This window comes from Miniopterus schreibersii (assembly GCF_964146895.1).
Source record: "Miniopterus schreibersii genome assembly, chromosome: 13".
In the NCBI taxonomy this organism is placed as follows: domain Eukaryota; kingdom Metazoa; phylum Chordata; class Mammalia; order Chiroptera; family Miniopteridae; genus Miniopterus; species Miniopterus schreibersii.
The window spans coordinates 37,329,479-37,357,398 of NC_138113.1; positions in this window are offsets into that span (position 1 = coordinate 37,329,479).

Consider the following 27,920-nt stretch of genomic DNA (forward strand, 5'->3'; position numbering starts at 1 on the left):
GAGATGTTTTCTGTCCTTAGAATCTTCTCTTTCATCAGTTTTTATGTAATTCCCTCCTTCTGTTAAGACTGATTTAAAGTTCACTTCCTCCAAAAAACCTTCTTCAGTTTCTCCATCCCACGCTCATCTCTCTATTTTCTGTTCATGTACCTGGCATCAAAATCACAGCAGCTCAATGTTCTGTAACTTCAATGCATTAGTGTTGGCTTTAATTTTCCAGATAAACTGTAAACCCACCAAATAAAGGCTTCATGTTCTTTATGCATTCTTGTATCCATACAGCTTTTAATATGATATATTCTGTTGGCCACAAGGGCACACCAACCAAATTAAATGAAAAAATACTAATATTGCCTGTCCATTTGAGTATTCATTTGTTATATCTAAGGCTGTAGTAGACACTACAGCCTACACAAAAAACCTACTACTTTCAGCCTCATTGAGAAGGCAAGCAATACAATGTGAAATATTTTGACTATAGGCAAGTGATAAAATGCTTGGTTCAGGCAGGTGTTGCTTTGGAATCCAGGAAGGAGATAGTATAAGTTAAGTGAAGTTAACTAGAAAGATTTCTGTGGATATAATAGAGTTTGTGATTGGCAAACAAAATTATAAAAGTTGAAAAGGCTGGTAAAAAAATATCTGTATAATAAAATTTACACAAAAGCTTACTTGTACACGAATGTCCATAAAAGCTTTATAAATAATAGGCCAAACTGGAAACATCTCAGATGTCCTTCAGTACGTGAATGGTTAAATGAACTGTGGTACACGGTGGTGCCTCTGTTTCCAAAGGTCTCCGTTGACGAACGTTTCAGTTTATGAACGCAGTAAACCCGGGAGGAAATGCTTCGGTTTTCAAACACGCCTCAGGAGTCCAGCATGCCTCATGGCTTCTGCCAAGGGCAAGGTCCTGAGGCCCAGCTGTCGGCTGTGGATCCCTCAGTTTTCAAATGTCTCAGAACTCGAACGGTCTTTCCTGAGTAGATTACATTAGAAAACCGAGGTACCACTGAATTTATACCATGGAATACTACTGAGCAATAAAAATGAAAGAACTATTGATACATACAACAACTTGGATGAATCTGCAGGGAATTATGCTGAGTGAAAAGAAGCTAATCCCAAAAGATGACATAGTGTATGCTTCCATTTATATAACACTTATGGAATGACACTTAGAAGTAAAGAACAGATTAGTGGCTGTCAAGGGTTCAGAGAGGGGGCAGGAGAGGGATGAGCATGGCTATAAAAGGGAAACCCAAAGATCCTTGTGATGAGGGAAGTGTTCAGTATCTTGACTGTGTGGTAATCAAACCTACACATGTGATAAAAAAGTATATATAGTACATAGAAGCATGGAACAGACAGATGAATCTTGGAGGGATGGCTGGATGGGTGGGGAGAGATTAAGAATTTATATGCATATGTGCATAACCCACAGACACAGACAGTAGTGTGGTAGGGGCCTGGGGCGGGGGTTGGGGGTGGGGTAGAATGGGTCAATGAGGGGAAAAAGGGGGACATCTGTAATATTTTTCAACAATAGAGACAAATTCATAAAAAAAAAATTATATAGTACACACGCACACACAAATGAGTACAGGTAAAACTGGAAATCTGGATAAAATCTGTGATTATATCAATATCAATATTCTGGTTATAATATAGTACTACAGGTTTGCAGAATGTTCCCCATTGGGGGAAGCTAGATAAAGGATACAAAGGATCTCTCTGTATTATTTTTTACAAATGCATGTGGATCTGTGATTACCTCAATAAAAATCTGATTTTTAAAAAAGCAGAATATCATTTCAGATGAGGGAATACAGCATCATCATCTAAGCAATGCAAACTTAGATTAGGTCCAAGATCAAATTTCAGAAGTCTTGGTTCCATAAATATTTCTTAATCTACTAAATTACTTTGCCTCAATTTACAAGCCAAAATTTTATGAATAGAAAAATATAATGTGGTCAGGAAAAATTATGTAAGACATTCAAACAGTCAAAGAAAATTATTTCCTTTAATCAGCTTAAATGATTCCGACTTGAGGAGACCACTGCCATTTCATTGAAAGGGTGAGAAGCTGAGACGCTTTCTGCAACCAGTTCTGAGACTACTATAACCTAGCCCTCAAATTAAAAGCCCCACCCTCAGTGTCCAACTAGCCTAAGGGTTCTTAACCAATGATATACATAAGATTCACCTCAAGATGTGAAAAATACAGATTCCTGGACCCACACACCTAGAGATTCACACTCAATCTGTTTGCATAGGGCGCTGGAATTTCCATGTCTAATAAGAAACTCAGATGTTTCTAATCTACCTGGAATCAGAAGTCAGAGTCAACTGGAGTGTTGATTAAAAATGCAATTTTTTTTGAAACCCACTTCTTTAGCTTTGGTCACACCACTATATTTTAATTTTATTCTGATGACTCAATGGAATTTCTAGAAAGAAATCGGGGTACTTAAAAGTCTGAGTCATATTCTTATATGGTTGGGAGTGGAGAGAAAGGGGAAGTTGTCAAAGTATAAAATCTTCCCAGCCCTCCTCTTCCAATCACAACTCATCAGAGAGCATTTTGCACAGGGAGATCAAAGGCCCTTGCCGAGGAGAAGTTGAAAGACTCTGCTGTTGTAATTCTGGGGCAGAGGTGCTTGGATATAAATGATTCCTAACTGTGGGTTTGGGGGACCCTCTACTTAGAAATGTAAACACAGATGTCAGGCCTTTCATCCCCGCTATGTAAACATACCAGCTGCCAGGGGAAAAAGGAGAAACCCTTTGGAATTAGCTGCATTTTTTTGCCATCTAGAGCATAAAAATTGGCTTCACACTTGAATTTCCATCGGCAACGCGAAGCACTGTTCACCGAAGTCGGGCTGAGCAAAGAGCGAGGTGTTTGCTAGCTGATGGCCTCTTCTCTCCAGGAGGCGTTTAGTTCTTGCCATTCCCCAACACTCGATGGGAAGAGTTGATAGCACCCTGTCACAGAATCGCTGGACTCATGGGAGAGAGCCCTTAAAAAATATGTGGTGCCCGGCAGGCCGTGCCTCAGTGGTTGAGCATCGACCTATGATCCAGATCAAGGTTTCATTCCAGCCAAGGGACATGCCCTGGCTGCGGGCTCGATCCCCAGCAGGGGCTGTGCAGGAGGCAGCTGATCAATGACTCTCATCATTGATGTTTCTCTCTCTCTCTCTCTCTCTCCCTTCCTCTCTCTGAAATCAATAAAGATATATTTTTTTTAAAAAATGTGGCCATCTTGTTCCCAGAGTTGTGTAAACCAATAGGCCAGCTTGGACGAACACTCCTGATTGACCCAGATTTAGGGGAAAATGGAAGAAGCAAGCATTTGCGAGTTCTTGCGAGAAAAACAGAATGGTTTCCAGTAAAAGAGTCTATGATTATTCCAATACATGAATATCTGAGGGGCCACAACTAGTGTAGCTGCACCCAAACCACAACAGAGCTCCTCTCACACTATTCAATACTTTTTTAAAAAAAGGAAACCATGAAAGGAAATGTTTCTGAAAAAAATGTGCAAAAAGTATAATGGGAAATGTATTTCTAAACAAAACACTTCAATCCATGGAGAAATGTGTCTTTAATTACATCCCGAGCTGGTGCGCCAACTCGCATGTGCGTGTAAGTCCCGGGTTTTCCACAGAGCCTCCGTTCTGAAGGCTTGAAGAGCTGTAGCGAAAGCATATAAAGTGTCTTTTTACTGGAAGGGTTTTGTGTCTTTTTTCCCTGAAAATGTCAGGACAGTCACACAGACCTTTTGACCATGGATAAGTTAGTTGTTACATTATTACAATACGCACACAGTTTAAGGAGATAAAAATAGAACTGAAAGTATCAAGCAGCCCACATGTGTGAACTTATTGGACAGAGGCCACTGAGGTTTAGGATACATTGGTTCCAACAAAACTTATTCCTTTACAAATGGTCCATCAAAGTATTGTGAAAGGATTATCACAGTGAGCTTTTTAAATAGTCCTCTTGCTTAGAATGGGCTGGCCAAAACGGCTGTATATGATAGAAGAACAAAACAATTCACCATAGACGCCTCATAGGTAGCTGAAAATTCTGTCCTGCTGAGGCTTAGCTTATAAGATACTATTTTCCACAGTCAGGTTATAAACTACAACTAAATAAAAATCTGTGTAGACAGTATCTTCTACTTACAAATAGGTTAGTTCAGGAAGGCTGTTCATAAATCCATTTGTTTCTGAGTTCAAAAGATCACCAACAATCCATTTGTTCACCTTCCTGCTGTTAAGAGAGGTCTAGATGCTGATTGCATTGCATCTGTCTCTTCTTGCTTATTTCAAATACTCGTGTGTATATGTATGTAGTGAATAGATTTGTGTGTATGTATATATGTGTGTGTGCGTGTGTGGTATCTATTTATATTTATGTGTGTGTGTATTCAAGATAGTACTTTAAACACAACACCCGCACCAAAATATCTTGAAAATTCTGATTTAAAACGGCTGTGCATGACAGCCAGCGTCCCCTGTGGATGCAGACAGAGCTGACTTTCCCTTATTAGGGGCACGGACATTTATTAAATTGAGAAATGTAGCTTATGTAATTCTTACTTCATGTTAATAAGGCAAAAAATATGCATTATGATTCGGTCCCAGCGTAACTCTCCAAGCTGGTCTCTTATCCATTTTGTGTTACATTCAAACCAAAATTTTTTAATTCCCTCAAAGCACCTTTTTTTCTTTTTCTTTTCAGTCATTAAATTAGTATTGATCATGTATTATGTGATAGGCATGCGACTCAGTTCAAGGGGATACAGCAGCGAATCAAGCAGGCAAAACTCCCTGCCTTCTTGGAGCTATGTTCTAGTCGGGGAAGAAAACAGACATATTCAGGGTGTGCCAAAGTAGGTTTACACTTGTGAGTATGTGAAACACAGAGTTTATTCTTATATTATTATTATTTATTAATTATTGTATTCTTTTCCATCCCAACAACTGTAAACTTACTTTTGCCCCACCCTGTACGTAAATTATGTAGCACATCAAATAATGGCAACTACAGGGCAACACCAGCAGGGAAGGTGGGGAGTTGAGAGGTGGAGAGGAAAACCCAGACTTATTGGAGGGGTCATTGGAGCAAAAAACTAAAGGGGCAGAGGAAGTGAGCCAAGCGGGGTGTCAGTGGAAAGAACATTCCAGGCAGAGGGAACAGCTAGTGCAGAAGCCCTGGGAAAGCAGCAGGCCTGACCTGTTCAGCAGTAAGGAGGTCAAGTTGTGGAGGAAGAGGGTGGTGGGGATATAGTCAGGGGCAAAGGGTTGTACGGATCATGGGACGCCCTGGACAAATTCAGCTTTTACTCTGAGTGACGTGGAAAGCCATATAAAGGAGAGGTGGGAAGGGGAAAGCGGTGGTAATACAGGGAAAGATGGCATTGGCGGTAGTGGTAGAAGTCGGGAGAGTGGTCAGATTCTGCATATATTTTGAGAGGAGAGCCAAAAGGGTTTGCTGGTAGAGCTAACGTGGGGAGTGAGAAAAAGAAGTCAAGGAAGAATGCAAGGTGTGTGCTTGCTTTTGCCTGAGCAACAGGAAAGATGGAATTGCTCTTCAAGGAGAAGGGGGGAGCTGTCGAGAAAGCAGGACTGGAGGTGAGGGGTGCAGGTATCAGGAGTTTGATATGGACAAGCTAAGACTGAGATGCCTATTAGATGCCCAAATGGACATGGCAAAAAGGCAGCTGGGCATATGAGTATGTGGTACAGGGGAGAGGTGTAAATTAGAGACCAAAAATTTGGAAGTTATCAACACACAGTGATATTTAAATCTATAGAACTGAAGTACCGAGAGAGTGAGAAGATAAAGAGAAGACATTCAAGAGTGAGCCTTGGTCCACGAAATGACGACTCTGAACCTTAGTGTGCGCTGTTCACTGGGCTTGGTGTGCTCTTTCTTTTTTTCTTATGTTTTATTTTTTTTGCATGTTAATACATATTCATATATTAAAATATTCATACATAAGACTACAACATAAATAAATAACATAGATAAAGCAATAATAATATGAATACCTGTGCATTTATCACTCACTTTAAGAAATGTAAACATTACTAGTACATCAGAGTTCCCCCTACACATTTCTCTGTTTGAATGCTGCTCCCTCACCCTCTTCGGCAGCCACTGTCCTAGATTTCCTCACTTTTCTTCTATAGGGTTTTGCCATCTAGGAGTATTCCTAAACCATTTATTATTTAGATTCCACTCTTCTTGAAATACATATATATATAAAATCATGCTGTAACCACTCTTTCGAAACTTCCTCCTTTCCCTCTACCATATGTTTTCAAGATCCATTCACATTGAGGTGCATAGCTATGGTTCATCTATTTTCACTGCTATATAGTATTTTATTGTGGGTCAAAACTGTTGAATATTGGCAATTCTGTGGTTAAATTTAATGTAGTCTAATGTCATTATGATTTGTTCATTTACCCACAATTCATGTTGAAGCGTGTTTCTTAATATCTAAATATATGAGGATTTTTCCAGTCGTTTTTGTCATTGATCTCTGAGAATTTCCTTGTGGTCAGATTAGGTGGTCAGCAGGACTATTCATTTGAAACTTTTATTAATTAGTTTTATGATCCATTATATGTGTTCTGTTTTCGTAAAGGTTCTCTTTATGCTTGAAAAAAAATTTATTCTGCATTTGTTGCTTGCATTGTTCAATATAAGCCCAGCAATAAAGCTGTTATGTTGTTCATCTTTTCTCTTTCCATTGGTTATTATCTGCTTGCTCTATTAAATATCCCTCACTATGTTGATTATTAAATTTCTCCCTTGTAATGCTGTTATTTGTTTTCACTATATATATTCTGAGGCTGTATTTTTATTTGTTATAAGCGTGGAATTATTATATATGCCTAGTTAACTAAACCTTTTATTATTATATAATGATCTTAATCTCTATTAAAACACATTGCTTTAAATTCTGTTATTTAATATTTAATAATCTTGTATTATATATGAAATAATATATGTTGTCATTACTACATATTAATATACATAATCTTTTAGTTAGAATATACCTTGGCATATCTTTTTTCATTTTATTATTTTCAAACATTCTGTTACCTTACCGATTTGCTGCATTTCTTGTAAACAGCATATAGTGCTATTTTGGATATTTATCTGGGCTAACAATCTTTTTTTATAAACTGGAACCCTTAGTTTATTTACATTTATTGTAGCTACCAATATATTTGAATTATTTGAAGCGTTTATGGGCTATCTATTTGTCCTGTATTTTAAAAATATTTCTTTTTCTTCCTTCTTGCTGCCTTTTGCATAATTTGACTATTTTTATCATTACTTTTTCCCCTTCTAATTTAGAGTAATAGATTTTGACTCTAGACATTTATTGTGCCTGCTTATCTCATCAAAGTTTATGTTTTTCAATATCTTTTCATTCCTTCCCTCCAACACAAGGGACTCAAGATTTCAACTGCAACCTCCAGCTCTTGACCTAATTCTGTTGTTTCCATGTATTGTAGTATTGTGGCTTTATCATTTTTACCAGCTAAGACATTATAATTGTCCTTTCACATAGCCAGTGCTGAATGTTACCCATTTCTACCTCTGTTCTCATCATTTATTTTCAAACCTCCCATCTGGGATCATTTATTTCTCTGCTTGAAGTATGTCTGTTAGTCTTTCTTGTGTGAGGGTGCTTCGGCGATAAACTCTTAGTGTCCGTCTAAAACGTTTTTACATTGGCCTCATTCTTGAAAGATATTTTTGTAGGCATGCAACTATAAAATAATGTTGTCTCTCTGAATCTCTCTTCAAGATATTAATGTACTGTCTTGTGATTTAATTGTCACTCTTGAGAAGTCAGTTTTCAGTGGAAATATGGCGCTTTCTCCTATTTATTCCACTGCTACACACCATCTTCCTCTTGGCCTGCTCCTGCCGTCACACTTACTGCCATTTCCTATCTCTTCTGCAACCTATTCCTGTTCTCCTTCCCCTCTTGGGCTCCTGATTCCTTTCTAGTCCTCTGAGTACAAGAGGCTTTTAGCAAAGTTCCACCCAGCCATTTCATTCATCCCCTGTGAATGCTGCTTTCAGAGGATTAAAGACCAGAATGTCCTGATTAAACACTTAATTAGACATAATAAAAAATATTGCCAGTTTTAAATAATTGATTCACTCATTAGTTTAATATGCTAATGACAGAGCCTTGAGAAAAGGAAATGGAATAAAATTTACCCTCTGAGAAAATGGGTTGAAATTAGATTTTTACACTAAGATTATTCAGAGTAAATTACCAGCTCCCGATAAATGGGAGCTGTCTGACTAGTATTTCATTCGCTACGTGGATTTCTAATGGCTAAACCTTTTTCAAATGAAAGCACTCAGGACTGGCTTTCAGTTAATTACTGTTAAATACTGCCATAGACCATGAGATACAATGAAAGGAGCCCTGCACTCAGATCAAGTAGTCTGTGTTCAGATCTCATCTGTCACTTCCCTAGTGTGTCTTGGGAAAGTCTCCCAATCTCTTGAGTTTTTGCTTGCCCTTCTGTTAAAATGAACACTGAGATTATGCCCTAGACAACCTTTTGTCTCTAACATTTTTTATGGTACCTACTGAGTACTAGACACTCAGTATATATTTACCAAATTAATAAAATAAGAATATTAATTTAGATGGTATCTTAAGTACCTTTTCATTCTAAAATTCTATGGTTCTCTTTCATATATACCTTTTTGTGACTTTTGTCCCAAATTTCTAGGTAGAATTACTCGGGTCTGTGAATACCAATGATAGATTGATGATAGAAGATAGATGATAGATGATAGATAGATAGATGATAGATAGGTAGATAGATAGATGATAGATAGATAGATGATAGATAGATAGATAGATAGATAGATAGATAGATAGATAGATAGATAGATAGATAGATAGATATAGATAGATGATAGATAGATAGATAGATGATAGATAGATAGATAGATAGATAGATAGATAGATAGATAGATAGATAGATAGATAGATATAGATAGATGATAGATAGATAGATAGATGATAGATAGATAGATAGATGATAGATAGATAGATAGATAGATAGATAGATAGATAGATAGATAGATGATAGATAGATGATAGATGATAGATAGATAGATAGATAGATAGATAGATAGATAGATAGATAGATAGATAGATAGATAGATAGATGTAGATAGATAGATGACAGAAAATTCTGATCCAGCAACAAAAGTGGGTTATACTTTACAAAATAGTTTCTCAATTATTTACAATGATTTCCATCATCTGGAATATTGTATAAAAAAGTTTTAGGAGGGCCTACTTATATCATAGGTCTTATTTGTTCCCATCATCCAGCATGAGAGATGTAAGAAAATGTAAGAACAATAAAATAGCAAGGCAGAGAGGATGGTGTTAGATGTCTATTGACATGGTACATGAAATATTTTTACATAAAGCAATTTTCAGAGAATGGTTTGTCTGATTTATTTGATAAACAATTATAATTTGCAATGAATTCCATTTTCAAACTAAAATTTGGTACCCAAATTTAACTTGTTCTGATAGCATCCCAAATGACTGATAATTCAGAGAAAGTCCCTAGATGAACTTCCAAGGTCCTTCATATTCAAACTTCTCACCACCTCTGAGTCCTCCTTAAAACTCCTCAAACATGCTAAGCTAGCTCCCACCACTGGTCCTTTACACTGTCTATTTCCTCTTCCTGGAATACTCTTCCTCCAGAGACCTGCATGTCTTTCAGGCTTCTATTCCAATGTTGTCTTCTCGACCACTATATGTTACATTCTTCTTCCCTGGCACACTTTAGTCTGCCTTATTCTACTTTATTTTTCTCCTTAGCAATTATTGCTCTCTGAGAGACTGTATATTTGCTTGTATAGCTGCTTATTGTCTGATCTCCTCACACTAGAATGTTTCCCAGTGCCTAGAACAATGTCTAGGATACATATGGCATTCAATCAACATAATTAATGGATACAAAGGTGAATGAGGCAAGCATGGTCCATCCCCACTGAGCAATTTAGTGCCACTAGGGTATGCATGCTGACTTATAAAGCTGATACAGGTTTTTCCAAAGAGGAAACAGAACAATAAAAGCTTAAACTCTGCTTTTCTTATGCTCCTAGGCCCCAACATCTAGTAACATCACGCAAATTACTCTACCTATATTGAAGTATTACCACTAGCCTTTCACCTGGTACTGTTCAGATATTTCTAGGTTCATCAGGTTGAACTCAGCAAAACCTTACCTATAGTTTTGTCTAATTGCCTAACATGTTTATTTATTTGTTGTCTCCAACTAGGTCTTCTCAATCTTGTTTTAATATATCTGATATGTGATATAGACCAATTCCAGAGTCAAAGTGAGCAATCTGTTTCATCTCTGGATTCTTCATCAAAATATTATATCTCTATCATTTCCATATCAATAGGTAAGAATATGCCATTTGTGATAAGATGCTCTTAGTTACAAGTGAGATAAAACACAATTCATTTGGCTTAAATAATCGAGCTTTATTGGCCCTCAGAACTCATACAGTCTTAAAGAAAGGCAGCTTCTTGGTTGATTGACCCAGCATCTCAGTCATGTCTCCGAAGATCCAATTTCTTTCCATTTTTCTGCTCAGCAATCTTCAATAGAAACACAGTCCTAATACCCATCTCCTTGTGGTAGCAGGATAACTGCCTGACAAAGTCAGGGATGCAATTATCCTGGTTCAGGTCCAATAGGAGAGATACCTTCTGCCCCAGGGTTACAACAATCCTGAAGTATACACTGATTGGACTGACATGGGGTATATGTTGTTCCCAGAACCAATGGCCATACCCAGAGTAATAGATCCAAGCCAACCCCTAGAGCAGGGAGTGAGGTAAGCTTACTCTAAAGTCCATTAGTAGAATGGAGGAGATGTGAAGAGAATCTACCTGTGAAAGTCAGGATACTCATAGGACAACAAATGCCACTACAGGTATCACTGGGAAGGAGGTGAAGGCAAATAGGCATGTTCACCCCAACTTTCTATGGGCTCCAGAAAGTGAAAGGTAGAAAAACCATAGCTACGCTGTTTGATTTGAATTCCTAATGTCCTCAGTCTCTCTAAAGCATATTTATTGTTTGGATATCATATGAAATCTAGGAATTGAGCATGAGTCTAAATGCTGGACCCGGTCAGTGCAGGAGTCCTTCTCAGTCAGGGGCTTGGTTCTACAAAAGGCCAAAAAGGACCGCCTGATAGAAACAACAGTGTCAGAAATAGTGAGGGTTTTTCTCCCTCCTGATCCCAATTTGGAAGCTGGGGGAGAAATCCATTATTACAACAAAAATTACACTTTCTTTCTGTTAGCAATTCTTCCCTACTTCAACATTAATAACACCTTCTATTCAAATGACAACACTATCTATATCCCATTCTTTTAGGGGACAAGCTAAAGTGTCATTTGAGAAAGTGCTAAAAAAAGTTCCAAGAATTAAAAAAAAATGCTCAAAATAAATTTATGGCATTAAAAATTGTTTTCTTATTGTGGAGAATTTTAAACCTAGAACAATACAATGAATTACTGTATACCCATCACTCAGCTTCAAAAATGATCAACTCATGGCCGGTCTTGGTTTCAGCCACTCCCCCCCTCCATATTATTTTGAAGCAAATTATATATCATATCCTTTCATCTGTGAATATTTCAGTACATGTCATGTATCTCTAAAAGATAAAGAATCTCTAAAAAAACCACAATACCATTATCACAGCTTTTAAAACTGGCAATTTTTTTTATTGTTGACACTACTACAGATGTCTCCTCCCCCCCCCCTTTGCTTACCTCCACCCAGCCCCCGCTCCCCCCCTCCCCTGGCTTTCACCACACTGTCTGTTTCCATGGGCTATGCATATATGTTCTTTGGCTAGTCTCTTCACTTTCTTTTATCCAGCTCCAAAAAATTGGAAATGTTTTTAAAATAATTATCAAATTGTCTAGCCAGTGTTCCCATTTACAATTGTCTCATGAATGTCTTAATTTAAAATTTTATGTTTGAATTAGGATGCAATTCTTTTATAAGTATTTGAAGTATATTTTGATCTTTGGGTTTCATCTCATTTCTCTTCTGTCTTTCTTAAAATTTGTTTGTCAGGAAATCAGGTAATATGTTCTAAAGATTTTTTTCACAGTTTAGATATAGGTGATTGCATCTCCCAGTACAGTTTAACACTTTCCTTTCTTGTCTTCTATAAATTGGTAGCTGGGGGGAGAAGCTTCATCAGATTCAAGTACAGACAATGAAATGTATTCGTGTATCAACTGATGTCTTAGATATATATATTCTAAAGTGCCTGGGAAATTCTAAGCTTCAGTGAGGTGCCATTTCATTTACAAGTAACCCAAACAAAAGGAGTTCATATGGTAGGGTGTTATTTTGAAACTCACACAGCTAACATTTCTAAGTTGAAAGAAGATAAACAGCATCAGCATGGGTCTGCAGGCACAGACACTGTACTCTCATTTGTAAGGATGTAAACATGTTTCTGATGTTTCATTGATCAACCTACTTCATCCTCCACTCCTGAAAGTCCCACATAAACAAAGGCTAAAATCGTGGTTCTCCTTCCAAGGTCTCTGTTTTCTTCCCTGCCTGTTTTCTAGTAACCTGAGCATCTTTCTCATCGTTGTCGCATTTGACATAGCTCCCCTGCAGTAAAGTCAAAATTTGATGCAAATTCATACATATTACAAAATGCAGGTATTGGATAAGATGACCTCTAATTCTACAAGTTCTGTGCAGCTATCTGGGCTGTATCCACAAAAGCTGTACTTTCCAACAGCCCATGCTCTCAAATCTTGAGCAATGGTGTGCTGAAATTCAGTATAGAACACAGAATATGAAAGCTTGCTTAGAAGCTGCTTGGTCTGTTCCTCTTGTTTTTTTAAAGCTCAAAGAAGTCAGTGACTTGCAATAAAAAGACATGACGACTCGAGAACCCAGTGCTCCTGGTTTCTAATCAGAAGCTTTCTGCACTATCTCTCTGTTAAAAGGCTAAAGATATCTCAACTCCCCAGTCCCAAATCTATGTAACCTTAAGCCTTGCCATCAGCTGGAGGCCCATGGAAAGATCTCTCTGGAACCAGAGTGTGGATGACCTCCCACCATCCTACTCTCATTATGTACTATGATTATACAATTTCACTGCTCCCCCTTCCTACTTGGGATGCAACAAAGGCAAATCCTTTCTCTTCCCCTGAGGCTCCAGCATTACTGACAGTGTCACCCCCCACCCCACCCCACCCCCACACTCATTTGGCTCTTTTATAGAGCAGGTTGCATGTCACTGGTTTCTTCCCCTTCTCTCAAGCCCCTGCTTAGATCCAGGATATTCCTTCCATGAGTTATGGCCATTGCTGCTCCTTCTCACTCCTTATTGCCACTGAAACAGTCCTTTACATGTACTGTATGGATAACATACTTCAGTTACTTAGAATCTTCTAAGGACAGTGGTCATCTGTCTAGTCTAAACTCTTGACCCCACTTTTCCACACTGTTCACTGGTCACCTCTCGCACACTAGGCTCACTCATGCTTCGCGCTGCTGGGTGAACCCTCTTATTTCACTTTTGCGCCCTCCTCACAGTATTTTCTTCCACTTGCTCAACAGACTTTGCTGAGCTTACATGTCATATGCAGAGAATATTTTAAAAACCAGGCCAAGTCCTCTTTCTTCTGCGCTATCTTCTCCACTTAATTCAAATTCCAAACTTCTCGACCTCTCAGGCTCTCATGATATCTCTGGCCATAAATGCATATGATTTAGTCTCTATGTACAAACTCATCTGGCTGGATTAACATTGCTTATAGGAACATTTTGGCTTTTAACAAACTTTACAGCTTCTCGATAAAATTGCAATCTATTGACAAATACTTGTTGAATATTTATTAAATGCTACATAATACTGTATATAAGACACCAATCTAAATAATATGGTATTAACATCAATGTACCATACACATGTCTTCCTTCAAGACCCTTATATACTAGTTGAACCAACAAAGTATGCATATTTGAAAAGATAGCTAAAGATCAAAAAAGATAATTGCAAATGAACAATTATTAGTTGCCAGACAGTGGCTAGCTACTGTGAGGAATTCAGAAAGGAGGTCCTGGAAGGAGGACGAGAGTTTAGACCTTGGGCTTGGAGTTGCAGGTAGAGTTTTTAATGGGCAGAGAGTGGGTCAGAATTAGGTGGGGCATAAACACAGAGTATCCGCAGATATGGACCATATTTACCTGTGTCTTTACAAAAGACACTACTGCTGACTATAAACATGACAAATATGATGTTAACAATAGTGCTAATGAGGTGATGTGAGGAAGGTGAAGCTATTGGCAACGCTGTCAAATGACAGTGATAATTCTAGGAAGAGTGAAATATGCTTCACACAAAAGAAGCCCTTCTGTTTTTGCCAGCCTGGTCATAATTTGTATTAGTTAGTATGAAATAGTTTCTTGTTTCAATTTACCATTCCAATGCTAATTTTGATAGCAGTGCTGTGATTGAGGGGTTTTTTTCCTTGCTTTATATTAGTGGCTTAATGAATTCATTTTTTCCCCCCAGTGGAACAGTAGCAAATTTTTCTGGGTAGAATCTTGTTAATATACTTTGTGTTTGGTTTGGTAAAGCGTGATCCAAAGAGTGCTCAGGGAAAACACAAATAATAGAGTGCTTTCTCCTGAGTTTCTTTCCCTTTAGTTGATGTTGCCCCAATTGTACTCCTATAAACTTGGCTTCTGGACTGATGATAATACAAGCCTAACCTTCCTACTTGGGATGGAGCAAAGGCAAATCCTTTCTTTTTTTTTCTTTTTTTTTTTTTTAAACATTTACATTTGCCCCTGAGGCTCCAGTATCACTGACAAAGTCATCGCTCCAGTTCCTTTCCCTCTTATACAGATCAGGTTGCAGGTCCGGGCAGTTCCCTCTACATATCACTCATTTCTTCCCCCTCCAACTGAAAAAGCAGCGTGCACATATAGAAATCCAATGGCGAGATCTTGACAATGCACTTGTACTACAATAGTGCACATGCATGCACCTCCCCCCTCCACACACACACACACTTCACTCTGTATGAAAGATTCTGCCATTTTCCTCTCAAGCCTGGGAAAATTGAAGGCACACAGGCAAGCATGTTCTCAGTTCCACTCAGTAGAGACTTGAGCTAAAATGATGCCTGGAAAGCAAATGCAGTGACCTTTAAAGAAATCAAGAAGAAGCTATTTCCAGCACATTACTAAATGCTATATTTTAAAGGTTCTAACCTTATTTGCTACAAGTGTATAATATCAGGAAACCCTTGTGAGAGAAGGGTCTGCATTCATCACATGGCACAAGTCACTTACAGAAGAGATGGGGAAAGTTATTACTTTCCAACTTGCAGACACCAAAGTTCAACCCAGCTCCTTTTGTGGTTTGCTGCATTAAATAAGGTTCAGGGATCACTTGGAGAATTACAGGCTTCTTGATCTAACAAAAATATAAAGTTTTCTGCAAATAACAATGGCTATATCATCATGCAGAGCAATTTATGACACAAACACACATACACACACTTTTACAGTTCTTGCCAGTTTGCAAAACTGACCCTTGATGTGCCTATGGTATTAACTTTATTTATTCTTCCTGTTGGTTAATAGTAATTGATTGAATAAGACCCAGTATTAAAATACAGAAAGGGTAAGTGAAAGAAATTACTCATTTAAAAAATTATTTACTTTTTCAGTTGGTTAATAGTAGTAATTGATCTATAAGACCCAGTCTGTGGAATCTAATGAACAAAATAAACTGATGAAAAGAACAAGTCCAGAAGCATGGATGCCTGGAACAGACCAACAGATCTCAGAGGAGGGGGTTTGAGGGGGACAGGAAGACATTAACCAAAGAACTTATATGCATATGTGCATAACCCATGGACACAGACAATAATGTGGTGAAGGCCTGGGGTTGGACAGGAGCTGGGTGGAGGGAGGTAAAGGAGGGACGGAAGAAATGGGGAACATTTGTAATACTGTCAACAATTTTTTTAAAAAGAAACAGAAAAAAAAAAGAATGTGTAAGCGAAAGAAATTACTGTTTGAAAAAAAATCCTAAAATACCATCCTTGAAATTGAAGTTTGACTCTGTTATGAAGATCTGCAGGGTTATTTGCAACAACAATAAAAAAATACGGGGTTGTAACACTACTTACCTTAACCTATACCAGAATCCTCAGGTTTAGATGTCTTAGCATAGGTGATGATAGATGACTGATAGATGATAGATAGATGATAGATAGATGATAAATAGATAGGTAGATGACAGATGATAGATAGATAGATAGATAGATAGATAGATAGATAGATAGATGATGATAGATGATAATACTGACAATATCACCTTACATTTGTATACTACTTACAAAAACACTAGTATCTGGACACACTTTCTTACCCTTAACCTCATTATATTTTATAGATTGAAAGTAAAGATTTCCAGCAGATCAGCGTCAGTGAATCATTTCCCCACCCTGATTACATAACCCACATCTGTGAAGGAGTGAGTTGGCAATTATCTCATGGCTGTAGGATTTATAAATCAGCCAAGCCAATAAAACATGTGAGGGCTACGTGGTCAGAGCCGTTTCCAGTTCACTTTTATGGTAAGTGGAGGTGTCAAAACATTAGGAAATAACCCAAGTTATCTAACGATTTGCTGGCCTCTCTGTGATCATCTGACTAATTTTTTATTTTTAATGGTGAACTGGAGAATCCCTTTCAACCTAGTTAGCATAAAATTATTTGTTGCTGTTTATTGGTTTGCCATACTTAGAATTGAAAGACTGAGCCCACAAGCACCAGACAACTATATTGGGCTTATGACATGGGTTTTCAGGCGGGAGGCAGTTCTCTTGTCTGATTCTATCCTGGTCAGAAAATAATTGTGTGAGGGTTTTGTGATCTGTTACTTAACCATAGCCCCAAACAAAAGAAGCCAATGAGGGTGCTGCCCCCTGAAGCAGCAATAAACAAAGTACAGGCATATCTTGGAGATTTTGCGGGTTTGGTTCCAGGCCACTGCAATAAAGTGAGTATTACAACAAAGTAAGTCACAATTTCTTTTGGTTTTGTAATGCATATAAAAGTTATTTTTACACTACACTGTAGTCTAACAAAACAATGTACGCACTTAACTAAAAATACTTTATTGCTAACCATCCTCTAAGCCTTTAGCAAGTCATAATTTCTTTGGTGCTCACAGACATTCTCAACGCTGGGTTGCCACAAACCTTCAATTTGTAAAAAACGCAATATCTGAGAAACACCATAAAGCAAAGTGCAGTAAAACAAGGTATGCGTGTAGTTAAGGGTGGTGTGCAAACTACACTCAGAAATTAGTTTAGTTTCATAAATAATGGTAGCAAATGCCAGGAAACTCAGCAATGAGAAGTTAAATCAAGAAGTCACTTGTACCTAAAGATCTTACCAATGGTTCCCTTATGACTTTGGCCATCACTGCTCCAAAATGCACTTGACTGAATTACAGGAAATCTAAGGTCTGACGGCAACAGCTGACTTTTAATGGCCCAATGAGTATACTAAAGTGTGTTTCGGGCTACCGTTGCTGAGACTCTAGAATAAAACAAAACACACATTGACTTTCAGTACAGAGATCTCAGTATTACTGTTAGTCAAGAGGGGTTTCTGCAAGGTAATTCCTGTAGCCCGGGACATGATAAAACAAACCCAGGGAAATTCAGGCCTTTGAAGTCCCTTATTTAGGCTGCTCAGCTGCTTTTTTTCTTTTTCTGCCATTGTCTCTAGGGGAAACTTTGTGCATAAGATGGTTTTATTTAATTCAAACTCAATAAAGGTAATCAAAAGCAGCAGTATTGAAGAACATCCATGACAAATATGGCTTTCCCTCATATTACCCTTTGGCAAAATTGGTCATGGGTTTGCCAAGGGTGACTGGAATGGGATGTTTTCAGTTGATCTTCAGGTTCCTAAGACTTCAGTGGAAGCGGATGTTCACTTACCGACTTATAAACATGCCAGATGGTAACATGCAGGGATACTCCGCAAATGTACCAGGTCTAGGTTTCAGATGGATATGGCTGCACCCCTACCATCTTGATTTACCATCTCTGTTCTATCATCGTATGTAATTATAATAGCTAACTTTTACTAAGCGCTTTGGATATTCCAGGCACTATTCTAAATACTTGGCGTGGGATCATTCATTTAATCTTCCAAATAATCTTTGGCAGTGAATGTTACTATTATTCCCATTTGTCCTCTTAAAGAAACTGAAGTACAGAGAGACTAAAGGACTTGCCAAGCTCACACAGTCAGTGAGTGGCAGAGCTGGGGTTTGAAAGCAGTCCCTCAATTCCAGGGCATTTGCTACCTCACAGAGTTTCATGAAGATCCTAACATGCCTGACACATAGTTAGTACCAAATAAATATCAGATACTATTATTTTTTTATTTAGACTCTTATGTCCTGTTGCTGGCATACTATTTTTTAAACTAGGCTTTTATGTACTATCCTAATGATTCTGACTTACCTGGTCACTCTTTCCTTATCTTCTCAAGATACTGTGGAATTTGACTTGATGCAAATGTATAATATTGAGTCTTACTTGCTGATAAGTAACCTGTGTTGGTTCTGTTTCTATGAAGAACCCTGACTAATACATCCATGCACTAAAAGGTCAAAAACTAGGCTGGCCCGCAGGCATTTCTACCAGCCTACACAAATGTCATCATTTTTCCCAATCCTTCCTGGAACCAGGAGACATAACATCCCAGAATTTCTCTCAGAGGGGTGGACCTTCCAAATCTCACTTGTCTGCTCTTACTCCTACATGGGTTCAGTTTGCCTGCAAAGGAGAATGTCAAGCTTCTCGATAAACAAACACAGGAACGCCAGCAGCTTGACCAGATTGCTGGAGGATGCGGCTTGTCCTGGGACACTCGGGGTCATCCTGAGAACAAGCCCACACAGCTGGCGCAGGGGCAGCTCGGCCGGCCCTTGGCTGCGCCTTCCTTTCCACAGCTGACCGCAGCTTTTGCATGGGCTGAAAACCAAGATGTGATTGATTAAATATCGTGCCAGAGATTTTATGCCTAATTATTTAAATTCCCTGAGGCTAATCTTTAAGAAAACAGTGGGAAAACAATATCAATAGCTTGTAAAAGATAACTCTCACACCATCAAAAGCCAAGTGTAGCATTTCACCCAGTTCTGCTTGTTAATCCCCAGCAAGGCCCTCCTTTTCATACACAAAGACTTCTTGGAGCATAGAATGAAGTGTTAATGTCTGAACAGCTGGTGGGTGCTTTAATATAGTCACAGGTGAGTGGATTTTTCCTGTTCCATTTTCTCACTATTGTCACTTCGAAAATAAAAAAACTACACCCTCCAGGAAGCACAAGATATAAAACCAATATGTTTGCCTTTCAATTAAAGACCTCGGGCTCTCTGCCTGAGAGCAACACCCCAACATCAATGAGATTTTTCTGAGAAATGCAGGACTGTGTCTGTGAGTGTCTCTGTACAGGAATCCCACTAATGAGCTTTAATGTCCCTGACAGCTCAGATTGCTCTGAGCCAAAGCTTGTTCTACACTTTGTCATTTTTCCTGAAATCTTATTGTACTAAGACATATTTGAGGTTTGTAAAATTTTTTATTGATTTTTTTTTTTTTTTTTTTTGAGACAGAGAGAGAGAGAGGAAGGAACAGAGAGAGAAAGAGAGAGACATTGATTTGTTGTTCCACTTATTTATGCAATCATTGGTTGATTCTTGTATGTGCCCTGACCGGTAATCGAACCCAAAACCTTGGTGTATCGAGACAATGCTCTACCGGGCCAGGGCAAGACATATTTGAGGTTTAACCATCAAAAAGTTGGTGGTTGTATTTTTAAATTATGGCCAATGGAACTATGAAAATGACATCACAGTTACAGTCCGAACTGCTCTTTCTCTCTTTTTTTTTAAGGGCAGTTTTAGGTTCACAGCAAAATTGAGCAGAAGGTACAAAGAGTTCCCATATACTCCATTCCCCCCACATATGTACACCCTCCCCCGTCATCAATATCCCCCACCAGAGTAGTACATTTGTTACAATTGATGAACCTACATTGATACCTAATTATCACTCAAAGTCCATAGTTTACGTTAGGGTTCACTCTTGGTATTGACACTATGTGGATTTGGACAAATGTCTAATGACCTGTATCCACCTTTACACTACCAAAGAGAGTAGTTCCGTGGCACAAAAAGTCCTCTGTGCTCTGCCTACCATCCCTCCCTCCCTCTTTCATCCTTTCACTGTGTCCGTTGTTCTACCTTTTCCCAAATGTCATATAGTTGGAATCCTACAGTATGTAGCCTTTTCAGGTTGTCTTCTTTCACTAGTAATATGCATTTAAGTTTCCTCTAAGCCTTTTCATGGCTTGATAGCTCATTTCTTTATAGCATTGAGTAATATCTTATTGTCCGAATGGACCACAGTTTGCTTATCTATTTACCTACTGAAGCATATCTTGGTTGCCAAAACTTGTAAAATGCTCTTTTCAAATACCTCTTTGAAACATAAAGGGGTTAGTAATTCACTTCAGGAAAAAATAAAATATTAATTGTTTAATACAATACATTTGTGGAGCAAAGGCTACAAATTTCCCGGGTGTGGTGAGCAGATTGGAATCTTGGGAAGCCTTGAGTGAGGAACACCAATGAGTTTAAAAATACTACAGTCATCAATATGATTTCATCTGGCTTAGTCACTCAATGTTAAATATTGCATAAAATTAAGAATTTTGAGCATGTGTATAAACATTGCTGTAATCTATGGCATTTTTTGGCAATTTCAGATTTTACTTAGTAACTTCCTTCACTTAAGGTCTCAAATTATTCTGTTGACTGCCCCATTCCATTAAGAGAGAATAATATTGTCCTTTATCTTCAAAAAAAATAAAGCAAATAACTATAAAAAACAATAGATTCCTGTCATGCTGCATTCTCAGATATAAGTTCTACTTCCATGGTGCCCTTCCTGACCATGCACACACATTTTAAAAACTAGCTTGAAGCCCAACTAGTTATTGGCATCACATGATTCAAATTGTTTTTATCAAACCAACCTATTATTCCTGAACTGTTTATGTGTCTCCATGATAATGTAAGCTTCATGAAGACATCCACAGTTTTCTAGTGTAGTTCCTGGATCATGGTCCTAAGTAATATTTGCTCAATGAATGCCCATTTATTGTTGTTGCAGTGTTTTAATGAATGGGAACTATACCTGATTCACAGGGTGGTTATACCTGTCACCATTTTATAACCAAAAGAATCTGAGAATCATCCTTTGCCAACAATTCTCAACTTTCCCCATCTATTATTAATTGACCGATCAGGTCCAAGGAGGGTCCCATTCTTATAGATGACAAAGATGAGAATTGTGGTCCCTGGAGTTTATATGGCAGCCCTGGTTGGTTTTACATCAACAACCCCTGAGAAATGCTCTGTGGTCAATGTTTACTTCTTAGTTAAAGAGAATCCAGATGAATTGTTCTTTAAATGAGTTTTGGGAATTTTACATGCCATCTAATTAACTCATTGGAGGTGCCTAAGAGTACTACCAATCTGAGAACCTCAGTTATTGGCTTCTGTCAAATGGGGATAAAAATTCTGCCCAGGCTGTCTCACTGAGGCAGTGTGAATCTCTGACCTCTGTTTGCTCATCTGTAAGCCCAGCAGAGCTAAACCCAGGGAGCTCTATTGACTCCTATAGGTCTGACATTCTATAAATTTATAATCCTCAAAACTCAGGCTCATTCTCTAATTATTGCCTTTGGTATAAAAGGGAAAATCACATTGTAAACAAAATATTCATGTCTTTTATTCAACAAATATTAGACAACACCTGTTGTGCTAGTAGTCATTGCAAGAGAATAGATATGCCCGATCACCTCTACCAATAATAACTGGCAACTATGATGTAACAGTAATGTCAGTGTGCACTAAACATTTTCTATGCACTAGCCTTTCTTCTAAGATTTTATATAGTTTATTAATCCTTGCAACAATTTTATATGATAGGTACGGTTAAGGTAATAAAGAGGGTATGCTCACTGCCAGTATGTGAAGAAGCTAGGATTTAAATACAAGCAGTGTGACATCAATGTCCTTGCTTCTAATCACTGTACTATAATAAAAGAATTACAGTAAGTTCCAAAAGGAAAAAAAAAGAATGTGAAGAGTTACTTACAGAGTCTGCATTTCTTATATGGATTTAACTTTTAAACTGAAGGAAAGAAACTGTCCACATAACCTAAAGTAGATTTGGTGACAGGATTCAGGATTAGAAACAACAGGGGTGAAAACCAATCTCCATCCCTTTATATATTTATTTGTGCTAATAGTACTATGTTGGTTTAGAAAGAACACACTGGGAACAGATTGAGGAATTTAACCTTGGACCAGTGTGAGGTACTCCTGGTGTGGGGTGACTCCAAATGATCTGAATGAAGGCCCAAATTCTACACCCATGCATAAGTGGGGAAAGTCCACTGACCCTCACAGCTCTTGTCCTCTTCACATCAGCAGTGTTGACCGTACACCCTATAGAGGTTAGCACTAGAGAGATGTCTCAGCATTGCGGTTAAGGGGTTAAGATGTTGAGCTCTGGAGCCCCACCTAGCTGTGAACTCAGAAAGAATTTAGTGTGAATCTTGGCTCTCCTGGAAGAGTGGTCTTCCCAAGTTTCTCAGTCATACCAATTTCAGGTTCCTTATCTGAATAATGGGAAGAAAAATAGCACCTACCCAACAGGATTGTTATGACAGTTAAATGAGATGATACATTTAAAGATAACACTAAGTTTTGGCACACAGTAAGCACTCACAAAACTATTTGCTGTTAATGCTATATAATGGCACTTCATAGTCAATAGTCTCTCAACTAGACCATACACCTGAAGGGTAGATTTCTAAGACTTTTGCTTTTCTGTCTCTACCTTGGTGCTTAGTCCTTACAATGTTCAGTAATGCATATTGACAGATTGATTGGCAAGGAAAGCAAAAGCTGAGAGCTGAGTTCTCGACATATAAAGTCTCAGAACAACAACAACAAAAAAAGACAGCAAATGAGTGGATTGCCATTTGGTCTTTTGATCATTCTATTCAGATTTGTGTGATCAGATTTCCTCTCTTTTATAAATCACAGGAATAACTTCAGGAAGCCTCAGACATCTCATATAAGGTTAAATATTTCAAACGGAGCTGTGCATAAGCCTTGAAAATATCCAGACAAACATATGTTAGAAACCTTTTTGCAAAGCCCACCACAGCACAATGAGCTAAGGTGGCCAGACCGTCCCTGCAGCTGCACGCTCAGGGCACACGCACCCATTTATCAGGGGCCGTCCATCTTGAGCACAGCTTGCAGCCCTCTTCTCCAGAATGAGGTCACCCCAGAGCCCAGATGGGCAGACAGGCTGCAGAATAAGATACGTCCGGGTGCAGATGTGGGAGGAATTGAGACTAACAACCATAATGGAAACAGGAAATGAGAGTTAGGTCAGCCCAACTGTGCAGTTGCTGAAAAAGCAAAACTTAGCCATGTGGCATAATTTTCATGCTCCATAATGTTTACCACCAATCAGCCAACTTTACCAATACATTAGGTTGCCACTATGGGGAAAAACAACCTTCAAGGGTGTCCATCAGACCCTTTCCCACCACAGTCTCCCTCAAGTCCTTCCTGCACTCCGAGTCAATGTAACACTAGATCTCAAGGGTCATCTCATTCAGATGCTTCAATGGCAAAACAGTATTTTTTCCCTACTGGTGAGGGCCATTACAATGCACTTTGCAAGACCTTTGAAGACTGGAGGGCTTCACTGATATTTAAAACAAAAAAGAACAAAATATGGATTTAGTGATAATGTAAAAGTAAGCCCCTTCCCTTACGGTACACACAGACATGTATGTTCATAGCATGCACACATTCACAAGCTCACATATACATGAACAAGCACAAACACCCACACTTAGTGCTTCTGTTCTTTGTATGGAAAGTTATTTTAAGAAAATTGTTGCTGTGTCTCTGGGCTAGGAGAGCAGTGAATGATTAATCTCTCAAGATGGTTAGCTTATGCTTGCTGCTGTGATGTTTGTGACCTCACCCTCCAAGAGTACGTCCAAGGCTGTCTGCCAACCTGAACACTCTGTTTGAATATTCTGCCACTCTGCCCTTGACCCCGCTTGGCCCTTGATGTCTTTTTGGCTGACGATAAAAGCCATGCACAGCTAAGACATGCGGTCTGACAGAATTACCGGCACCAGGGCCTGCTAATTTTTTAAAAACTACAACACTCTGTTTCTAAAAATCCATGATTTTACTCTTTAACATATGCCAGCATTTTCAAAACTTGGGAAGAATCCTACACAAAACCTTTCTAACTGCAAACTCTCTGTGATCATTCCATTTTCTGCAAACCTTAGACTCTTACGTGCCATATCACCTAATCATATAACATCTTATACAATTCTCTCATTGTTTCACTTATATTAGGCCTTCCTTTCCAAATGAAGTGAACCCAGAAAAAGGCAAAACTTAGGAAAATTGCTTAGGAGAAAAGTAATTTTGTTTTATTTGCTATTTTAAAACAAGATTAGGAAGGTAGACAGAGCCTGCTGAGTTGATTAGCTGGTAATACATTAACATATATCAGAATGAAGTAGATGTCCCAACTTCATTTTATCTGTCAAACAGAAAGATGTTCAGATTAAAAGGGCAAGTATGGACAAAATTAGGTGACAGAAAGTAGAGCCTAAGTCCAGAGCCAGACATAGACCAGCAAGCTGGAGAGAATGAATTTTAATCATGTAGCTCAGAGAAAATTATGCAAGCAAGATAAAATTAATGAACTCTTTGGAAAACCATAATGCATAGAGGAGATCTTAGGAAAAGAGAACTACAGAGTTTATCTGACTAAAAACCCAATACAGTCCATTTATTCAATAATTCATTCATTAACAAGTTTGTGCCAGGAAACTACTAGTCTTACAGCTGTGTCTGGAATTATTCTAGGCAACTTTGGGCAAAAAATAAGACAGATAAAGTTTCGTGCTTTCGTGTAGAGCTGACATTCTAGTGGTAGAGACAGAAATTAAACAAATGAGCAAATAAACATATAATGGCAGCTGGTGATAAGTGCCAGGAAGAAAAATAAAGCAGAGCAAAGAAATAGAATGTAACTGTGGATGTAGGAGTTCTATTTTAGATGGAGCAGTCAAGTATGGACTTTCTGAGTAGGTGGCATTTGAGCAGAAATGAATTAAGGAAATGAGCCAAGAAAAGACCTATGGAGAGCAACATTCCAGTTATAGGAGACAGCACATATAAGGGTCTTGAGTAAGGAAAAAGCTTGGTGAGTTCAAGAAACAGAAAGAAGGCCCAGGTGGCTGGAGCAGAGGAAGAAGTAGGATAGATAGACAGATCATGGAGCATCTTGGAGGCCACAGTAAAGAGGGCTGGATTTTGTCTGAGTGTGAATTGAAGGATCCTGAAGAATTTTGAGTAGGAAGAATTATAATGTGATTTATAATTTAAGAAGATTGCTTTGTTTTTTGTGTGGAGAATATATGAAATAGGATTTCAGAGAGGAAACCCTAAGACAAATTAACAGGCTATCCCATTAGCCCAGAAGACAGACAGAAGTGACTGGAGTGGTAGTGGTAGAGGTGTTGATACCATCTAGAGGAATTGTACATGGGACATACAATGGGTGGCTTGAGGGGAAGGAGCCATGGGTGATAACCAGGTGTTGGCTGGAGCAATTGAGTGAATCATGGGGCTGTTTACTAAGATGAGACAGAATTGGGAGCAGGGTAGAGAATCAAAAGTTACATGGGAAATGAGATTATTAACTATGTAATGCAATTGGTAAAAAACTAATGAGACTTTTGACTACAATAATAAAAATGTAATATCCAGGTCAAAGAATACAACACATCCCCTCTACTGTGTGCTGTTTGAAAAACATTATAACTACTCTGTTCAGTGCTAGATCCTACATTTTAAGAAAGATACTAACAAAGAGACCCACATTCAGAGGATAGAGTCCAGGAAGGAGAAAGGGCTCACATGACAAATGCTTGAGGAAACTGGAGACCAGAGAAGAGATTTTGCTAAGAAAGATGAATGCAGCACATTGTGGTGGTCTTCAAATATTTAAGGAAATTTAACTTATCCTGTGTGACTACAAAAGGCACTTGAGTAGAGGTGGGTAGAAGATACAAGGAGACAGACTTCAGAAAGGAAGGACTTTCTGTCAATTAGAGAGCTGTTCCAGAAGAAACTGGCTGAGTATGCATCAATAGGGCACATCAGATAGTAAGTTGAAACAGATAATATCTAAGTCCTTTCCATCATGAGCTTTCTTTAAATCTAGATGTAAACTCTTCCTGGTTAGAAACCATCATGATATTTTTCAAGTCACCAAAAGGGTACATAGAAGAGACTCAAATTATATTTAAAAAATGAATTATTTTTGACTTGGCATTCAGATCTAACCAATGAAACCTTTTAAATAGTTTTTAATTTTTATATTATTTTGTTGTTGTTTGTGTAGGGACACTAGTGAGAAATCTGTTCTCTGTAACAAAAAGACTCTTTCAATTATTAATAATAGACTAAGACTCATAGTAACCAGGGACAACACAGAACCCTAAGAAGTCCCTTAGTAGTAGCCTTCTGCCCCTAAAAGGGGCTGGATGGAGGGACAGCCAGATGGAGCGAGAAGAGGACAAACATTCCAGTTAGACACATCTGCCAGTGTGTCTGAACAATTGTGTCCCAAATGATTATTGTAAGAATGAAATTAGAGAGTCCATGTAAAGCATCTAGCAAGTACTTGAACCTAGATAAATGGTTGCTGTTATTTTATTACTGTAATTATTCACAAATGTTGAGCTGTCTGATCTTTGATTTCAGAACCTCCAGGAAGATAGGGTAGGGCTTTCCTTTTATAATGTTTAGAGCTTGGTGCTGAGGTTCCCTGATGGATCATCTATAAAATGAGAGGGCAGGATGACCTTTAGATCCTTCTAGCTCTCACAGCCCAAGTTCCTATAAGATTTACTGCCATGAAGAATATTCCCCCAAAAATGTGCTAACTCTCCAAAATCAAAATTAATAAGGAATTTTTGTAAAAGTGGTTGAATTTGAGATGACCATGCAGAAATAACTTTTCTTCATGCTAGTTAGAAAATACCATGAAAAATATGACATTTATAAAAGCAAACATCCATAAAATACTTAAACATAATGTTAGCAAGACATGCAAAGACCTATGTAAAGAAAACATCAAATAGTTCCTGAAAAATATAAACTAATTATTGAGTCGTTGGAGACATAATGTTCTCAGATGGCAAAACTAAATGTTTTAATCTTATTATTGAGAAATTGAATTGTTAGTTTAAAACATACCCAATAAAATCCCCAATGCCAATTTTCTTTCTTTTAGCATGCTTGAAAAAAATCTTTCAAAAGTTCATATGAAAGTGCATTTATGTAAGGAACAGCTAAACATATTTTGAAAGAGAAAAGAAATGAGAAAAACTAATTGCAATATCATAAAATTTGTATTTCACTATATGTACAAGCTAGGTTCTCAATATATTCAAAAGCTACATGTAAAGTTCAAACCTTAAAAATTAGGGAAAAACACCCCCACAACACACTGACATATATCCATTGTCTGTCTAGTAGGGAAAGACTTGAGAGTAAAAAGAGAGCGAAAGGGAAAAAAG